The 8,791-nt window shown below is 34.9% G+C and overlaps 1 non-coding gene across 1 annotated transcript; it reads left to right on the forward strand.

The window, feature by feature from the left end:
- The first annotated feature begins 5,040 nt into the window (after window positions 1-5,040).
- LOC121229980 (small nucleolar RNA R71) lies at window positions 5,041-5,152 on the forward strand. The gene has a single exon (XR_005927931.1). It is a non-coding gene; the product is annotated as a small nucleolar RNA R71 (small nucleolar RNA).
- Window positions 5,153-8,791: the final 3,639 nt, after the last annotated feature.

Raw genomic sequence — 8,791 nt, forward strand, 5'->3', positions numbered from 1 at the left:
ATTACAAGCTAAACGAGTACAATGTGAATCGACTTCTGATTCAAAATTTCAAATAGGACCCGAAGACTATCTGTTATTCAGAGGTAGAGTTTGTGTACCAAAGAATTCAAAACTTGTACAGAAAATCTTACATGAAGGTCATAATGGTATTATGTCTATTCATTCGGGGAGTAATAAAATGTATAATGATTTGAAAAAGATGTACTGGTGGCTGAGAATGAAACATAATATTTTTGAATTTGTATCTAGATGTTTGATATGTCAGCAAGTTAAAGCTGAACTTCAGGTACCTTCAGGACTGTTACAGCCAGTGATGATATCGAAATAGAAATGGGAAAGAGTTACTATGGACTTTGTATCAGGGTTACCCTTATCTCTAAAAGAGAAAGATGCCATTTGGATAATTGTTGATCGTTTGACAAAGTCTGCACATTTCATTCTAGTACGTATGGATTTCTCATTGGACAAATTAGCAGAATTATATGTTTCAAAAATTGTCAGACTACATGGAGTGCCACTTTCCATTATTTCAGACAAAGATCCACGGTTCACATCCTGATTCTAGAACAAGTTGCAAGAAGCTCTGGGTACGCAATTACATTTCAGCATCGCATTTCATCATCAGACCAATGATCAGTTAGAACGTGTGATTTAGATTCTTAAAGATATGCTTCGATGCTATATTTTGGAATTCGAAGGCAATTGGGAAAAAATATCTACCTTTAATCGAATTTGCATATAATAATAGCTATCAGTCAAGCATTAAAATTCCACTGTACGAAGCTCTGTATGGTCATAAATGTGGAACTTCATTGTATTGGACTGAGCTCAGTAAGAAATAGATACATGGAGTTGATCTAATCCGTGAAACCAAAGAAAAAGTGAAAGTGATTCGAGACAGCTTAAAAGCAGCTTCTGATCGTTAGAAATCCTATGCAGATCTTAAACGTAAAGAAATAGAATTTCAAATTGGCAATAAAGTATTTCTAAAAGTTTCACCATGGAAGAAAGTTCTTCGGTTTGGCCGTAAAGGAAAATTGTGTCCACGATTTATCAAGCCTTATGAGATTATTGAAAGAATTGGACTTGTTGCATATTGATTAGCTCTACCACCAGAGCTTGACAGAATTCACAATGTTTTCATATGTCTATGTTACGACGGTAGCGGTCAGATACTTTACATGTTATCTCTCTGACAGATGTTTTGATTCAGCCTGACATGACTTACAGTGAGGAATAGATTAGAATTCTAGCACGTGAGACAAAAGAACTGAGAAATAAAAAAGTAGCTTTAGTAAAAGTTCTTTGGCAACGGCACGGAATAGAAGAAGCTTCCTGAGAACCAGAGGAAACTATGAGAAAGCAATATCCAAACCTCTTTACTGGAAAGATTTTTGAGGATGAAAATTCTTTAAGGGGGAGAGTTGTAACAACCCATTTTAAATGAAATCGGAACAGTGGTTTCGGGACCACAAATTCGAGTCTGAAAGGACAACTATTTTTATATTATTTCATGGTTTGAATTATGATAGAAATATCGTATGAAATTTTCATTAAGAATATTTTGTCGATTATATGTCTAATTTGATAAAAAAGGACCAAATTGCATAAAGTGTAAAAGTTAAATTCTAGTAGCTTAGCTATGGAATTAAAAATTTGAGGTCCTTATATTTTAAATAGACAATTAAGAAGAGTTAGTAGATAAGTATAATGATTCATTATTGGAAAATTAAATAAAGAAAAGGATGAAATTGAAAAGTAAAAATAATAAAAATGATAAATGACTAAATAATAAAAATATCATCATATTATCATCTTTCCCAAATTATTTTTACATGGAAACCCTAGTTAGAAGAACTTGAAGGTAGAAGCTTACTTGGCTTAATTGGGTAAATATCTTTGTCCCATTTTTAATAATTTTTATATTTTCGAAATCGTAATAACTTAATCTAGCTATCTCAGGGATTAATTTGCAAAGTTATCAAAGTACTAGGGCTTTTCCATGGTTGAGTACGTATGAATTATGAAGTTTTATGGTAGAAAATGAAAGGTTGTTGATAGATAAACAACTTTTGTTAAGGAAAATTTGATGAAATTATGGTTTAGGGGCTAAATTGAAAAGATGTAAAATTCACGGAAAAGTTCTAAATTTGTGAAATATATGGGCTGCTAATGTTATATGTAAAAATCGGCTAGGCTTAGAATAAGGATTAAATTGCATGAATTTCATTTTTCGAGCCTAAGGACAAAATCGTAATTAGTTAAAAGTATAGGGGCAAAATGATAATTTTTCCAAAGGTGTATTGGATTGTATTGAGTATGAATGTATTAAATTGATGTTAAATTCATTCATATAGATCCAGATAGACCGAATACGGAGTTAGATCGAGGAAAAGAAAAAGTATTGGATTTAATATATTTTACGTACAAGAACACTTGTCGAGGTAAGTTTGTGTAACTAAATTGTGTATATTTATATGTTTGAATTGAATGTTGTGTATGTGAATTGTGTAATTGCCATATATATGAGAACAATCACATATTTGATAATGTCCGGCAAATATTAAGTCCCGTATGAATAAATGAAATTCGATGGATACAGGGTTACAGAATTAGTTGTGATCCTGCATGTGTTGCAGATACACCACAGCTTGGAAGAGTGTCCCGTTATTAACTCTCATGAGCTTCCCATTATATAGTTCTTGTGAGCTTCCCATTAATAGCTCTTCGAAGCATCTCGATTGGTTGTGATCCTACATGGGTTATGGACACACCCTAGCTCTTATGAGCATCACAAAATATGGCTCTTCGGAGCTTCCCGATTAAAGGCTCTTTCATGAGCTTCCCGATTAATGGCTTTCTGGAGCTTTCAATTAATGGCTCTCCAAGGCTTCTCGTTACGTGGCTCACATGAGCTTCCTATTATATGGCTCGAAAGAGCTTTCCGTTTATGTACTTGTATAAGCATTCCCGAATATGAATTGACGGATTACAGATTTGTACACTTCGTGTGTACTACCCATGTATCCATCGATATTTTAAATGGTTCAACAGAAAAAGTTTTGATATGAAATAACATGAGTTCAAAATGAATTATTACTTGAATATATCTAAAATACATAGAAATAATTTGTACATGTTATATAGATTCATTAAGTGGAAAGTATATGTATTGATTATTATTGAACTCATATATGTTTCTTGACATTTTATAAAATACATGACTAACATGGTTGGTGAGGATATGTGTTAGGGTTTTTGGCCAAATTGGTTTGCATGTGCTTTGCATGTTACTCTTTATATGAATGAATGGTAAGTTAAATACCATGTTATACATCTTTAAAGCTTACTCTATTTTATTTTCCTCTATTTTATAGTAATTCAAAAGCTCGTTGGGTTGGAAGCTTGGCAGAGATATTATCACATTATCCATCAGCCCATTTCAACACATATAGAAAATTAAGTTTGGTTATAATGGCATGTATAGGGTAAATTGGCCGATGCTGGCTTAATAACATTTTGTTGTAAATAGCCATTGGAATGGCTTGAGTTGGACATATTTTGATATAAATATAGTGTGGCTTTATCATGTTGTTGTGTTTGGTATGATTGAGTGATGGATAAATTATAGATATGTTGATGAATGGTTTGAGATAACATGGTTGGTAAAATATGCATATAAGTTTATATGATCAATTAAGTAAGATTGAATACTTGGACATATGGGGTGTTATGAAATGTGCTAAACTTGGTTTTGGCTTGATTTAAATGTCTTGTATTGGTTGGAAAATGTTGAAGTGTTGATGTAGGTGGAAGACAAATTGGGTGAGAAAAGTAGCTTTGGTATTGGCCTATTTTCGTCCACACGGGCAGAGACACAAGCGTGTGTCTTAGTCGTGTGTAACACATGGCCTAGCACATGGGCGTGCCTGCATCTTTAAAATTAAGAAATAGAATACGCAGAAATTTTCACACGGCCTAGTACACAAGCGTATGACTTAGCCGTGTGATTCCTGCACATTATTGATACAAGTCAGTATGCTCACACGGCCTAGCACACGGGCGTGTAGCTGGGCTGTGTGACCCAAGTCAGTGAGCACCCTAATTTGGACACGGACTGAGACACGGCCAGGTGCCCTACTTCGAATGCCCCCATGGCCTGAGACACGAGCGTGTCTCTTGACCGTATGAGCCAAACGACTTGGCCACACGAACGTATGTCCCCCTGCACTTTGGAAAAATTTTGACATATTGCGAAATATTCTCTGAGTACCCGATTTAGTCTCAACTTGTTTTTAATGTGTATTTTGGGCCTCGAGGGCTCATATATGGGACAATATGATTGAATGTGATTGATTTCTGACATGAATGTTAAAGGATATAAAATATCCGTATTTGATTTGTAAATTTTGGTAATGCTCCGTAACCTTGTTCCAACGACGGTGATAGGTTAGGGGTGTTACACCTGACTTGTTCCTAATATGTTTTTAGAGCCTCGAGGGCTTGTATAAGGGACAACGAGTATGTTATTGATTGGTTTTGTTGTGATTGATGATATGAATTAAATGTTTTAATTTTTTTATAGTTTTGTAACGTAAACTCTGGTAATGCTCTGAAACCCTATTTTGACAACAGATATGGGTTAGGGGTGTTACAATGGATTTTGGGAATGATGGGCAATTCTCAAACAAGTTTCCATCCACACAGTATACATAGAAAATGGTTTCAAATTGACTTCGTGGTTAGGCTACAACATTATTAAGACTGTTAGCAGTAAAATTCTTAATCATTGAGGATATGAAAGATATCTGAGCTAAAAGTGAAGTGAGAGTATCCACTTTATGTACTTCTGCTACCCGTATTTCTGAAGTTGCTGGGTTGGTTGGTAACTAGTAGTTGTTAGTGGAAATTCTTTAAATGATTTCATAAGCCTTATTATAAGACTTAAAAATGATAGCATAATTTGTTGAAGCATCGAGCACCATCCTCGTGTGTGCAATAAGACCATTATAAAATGTCCCTAACTATATGTAATGTGGAATCCTATGGTGAGGGCATTTCCTTAATTGTTCTTTAAATTTCTCCCAAGTCTTATACAAAGATTCATCATCCATCTACAGAAAAATAGTGATCTCATTCCGCAACTAAGCATTTTTCCTAGGTGGGAAATACTTCATTAACAAACGTTCGTGTAACAGCCTGAATTTTAGGGTCAGAAGTTCTATGATTTGTAGGTAGAGCCAGTGGCTAGATCGAACAATTGGGTTTGTTGCTGTAGCTTATGTCAGAATGGGCCTACTGGTCTGGTGGTTTGTTGTGTGTTAATTTGCCTCTAGGTTTTGGGTTCAAATCTTCGTGTATGTTTATGGAGTAATTTTATTTTAAATATTTATGTATTTTTGTTTTTATTTTATGTATTTATTTATCTTATATTCGTTAGTGAATAAAAAAAAAGATTTTAAACATGTTCCTTGAGGTTAGAGCCTTGGCCTGTAAAACGTATAAGAACGTAGTTGGGTGTTAGTGAAGGTTATGCGGATGGTTCTGGTATTGGGCCAAACATACTGGTTTGTGGGCACTAAAAGAAGCGTCATTTGGGTGACTATTAGAAGAAGTTGGGAGCGTGTCATAGCTACAGGTCCATAGAGCATGGAATTAGGGAGTGTTCACGACAACATTGAGATAGGTATGGTTGTAGGTTGTTGTGATTCTGTGTGTTATTTATTTGAATGGCATTGATGTTTATTCGTTGGATGACATTTGTGTGTGTGATGGATAAATGAGTATCTGCTTCAGTGGCTAAATGTTTTGGATGCGTGTTTGAGGTTTGGGTTCAAGTGTCCGTGTATGTAAGTATGTTGAACTAGTTTACGGGATAGATGTTCGAGTTAGGTATGTTAGGTGTGGAAGTATAGTATGGTAGTGTTCGGGATTAGAGTGTGCAGTAGGAGCGTAGTGGTGAGTTTTGTGTTTAGACGGCTATCTGTTAGTTGGAAATTTCAGGGACGAAATATTTTGTAGGAAGGGTAAGTTGTAACACCCCAAATTTTGGGGTTAGAAGTTCTGTGATTTGTAGGTAGGGTCAGTGCTAGATTGGATAATTAGGTTTTTTGTTGTGTTTTATATCAGAATAGGCCTGTTGGTCTGGTGGTTTGTTGTGTGTTAATTTGCCTTTGAGTTTTGGGTTCGAATCTTTGTGTGTGTTTATGTGAGTAATTTTATTTTAGATATTTATGTATTTTTGTTTTATTTTATGTATTTATGTATTTATTTATCTTATTCTAGTTAGTGAATTAAAAAATATATTTTAAACACGTTCTTTTCTCCTTTTCTAGCACGTTTGTTTTTCTTTTTATCTTCTCCTCCTTCTTTTCGTTTTCGTGGTGGTTTTGTTTTTGGGAATCATTGTAGTTTGTTCTTCTTATTTTCTTTCCGGTTTTACATGTCATTGCCTCACATTTCCATCTAATAGGAGTTTGAATCTGGTAACTGTCGTCTTTTGGTATGTTTTTCTGTGACTTTCAAATTAAATTAGTTGAGTTCTTAGATTAGTTGTTTGTGGAATTTAGATTTCAATCAAGTAAGTGGTGACATCCGATCCGTTCGAGGGCTTTGGTTCGCAAAATCAAGTGTGGGTTCAGTAACTCTTTCTTTTCATTGTCGAAAATTTGATTTAGTTTAGTGAAATTCGAGATATTTGGTGTATTTCTGAAAAATTATCATTCAAAGTGCCAATTGTTGCGGTTTTGCTTGAAAATACTGTGGGTTTTTGGTGTGTTATTGGGTTAACAGTGGTTGGGTAGCATTGCAAGAGCAAAGGCACGTCCTGCAGCGAGTTCTAGTGTGGTTTCATGACCACACGAGTGTATGCGCCCACATGGGTGGTTCACACGGCCGTGTAGAATTGGGAATTTGGGCTTTAGGGCCAATTCTAGTACCACATGACCTAGCCACATGGGCATGTAAGCTCTCCACACAGCCGTGTCTTTTCTGCTCTTAATTTTTAGTACTTTTGGACAATGAGTTACACGGGTTGCTCACACGGGCATGTGCCTCTCTACATAGACGTGTGTGGCCTTCACATGGGAGTGTAGACCCCACATGACTGGGGCACACGGCCGTGTGGCCTTATATGGCCAAATTTTTGTACTGTGTCTATCTTTTTTACTATGATTCTGTGTGTTCCGACCCTTAGCTAGGTCTTTTTAATGGAGGTCAGGCCTTTGTTTTGGCCTAGACTTATGTGTTATTGGTAATCATAGCTCTAATTAAGCGATTCGGTTGATTGTTAATTGATATTATATTATATCTTATTTTGATTTTGGGCATTTGAATGTGTGCATTTCTAATTTCGTACTTTGCTTCGTACTTTGTTATATCTAATCTTTTTGGGTTGGTTGTGAAGAGAAGGGAGTCTGATCTATTTTGGCAGTTTCAACTGCAATTCATCTATACAGCGGTTTACCACACATTATGACATATATATTAGCTCTGCTGCATATTAACATTTGAGTGGCTTAGTCTACATACTTGGTGTGTAGGGTTGGATGAGCCTTTCGAGGTCCTATGTGATGTGATTGGGGGACGGAGAGGTGTTTGGCTAGTTGGGTGGGATTTTTATTACTTGTTGCATTCATTCCATATTCTATTTGTATGTCTGATTGTGAGACTAACTATTTATAGATTGAGGTGTTTTAGTACTGGCACGTTTGATTTGTTTGTGAAGACTATTCGTATATTGGATATCCATTGAGCTTTATTTTTTTATTTGTGACAGTTTGGTGTTCATTTATCTATCATTTTCGAACTCACATTAAGCTCGTATAGCTCACCTCCTTAGTTTATTCCTTTGCGGGTGCCCTCGTTTTCTATCGCTGGACTTGGCATGCCGGAGGTCTCAAAGTGACATGTTTTAAGCCGGACTAATAAATGGACTTTTCAGATTTTAAAATTTGTGAACTATTTCGGACTATAAACAGCTATAAAGACTGTGGTATAATCTAATTGTGGATTTTCGTAAGTAGTTTTGTTTTGATTCTTAGAAACTTCGAAACTTTATTTTCGAGCGCTTTCAACGTGACTTGAATTCACTATTTTCAATCCTAAAAGGGCCAAATGGTTTAGATTGATTTAAATAATTGCGTTTGAATAAGATTTTAACAACTTGTTTTGTAAAACTATCTCAGATCACTTTGATGATCAATGTGTGTAATAGCCCGATTTTAGCTAAATCGGAACAATAGTTTTGGAACCACAAATCCAAGGTTTTAAAATTATTTTAATATTATTTTTGGTGTTTACAACATGTGAATATGTATATGTAAAAATTTCGTGAGCTAATTTTATCGTTTAATAGCTCAATTTGAGAAAAAGGACTTGATCGCATAAAATGCAAAACTTGCATTCTATAAGTTAAAAGTGTCTATTTACTATGAGGCATTAAATGAAAGGTCCTTATGTTGATACTAGACCATGATTAAGGTTAGTGGACATTTATGTCCATGGATTATGTGTTATATTATGGTTTTATTAAAGGTTAAATTAGTAATATGTTTAATAAGGTATATTTAATAAAACCAAAATCAATTTTTACTCATCTTCTCTCATCTAGTTGCCAAAATTGAGAAAGAAAATAAGATATTCTTTAGGTTTTCATTCGGTCACTTTGGAAGTAAGGTTGAGATCAAGAACAAAAGAAATTGGATTTAGATCGAGGGAAATCGAAAGTTAACGAATAGTCGATCTAGTTTGTTTATTCTGAATACAAGGTAAGTTCATATGCAAATAAATA

This window comes from Gossypium hirsutum, chromosome A05 (assembly GCF_007990345.1).
Source record: "Gossypium hirsutum isolate 1008001.06 chromosome A05, Gossypium_hirsutum_v2.1, whole genome shotgun sequence".
NCBI classification, from domain to species: Eukaryota; Viridiplantae; Streptophyta; class Magnoliopsida; order Malvales; family Malvaceae; genus Gossypium; species Gossypium hirsutum.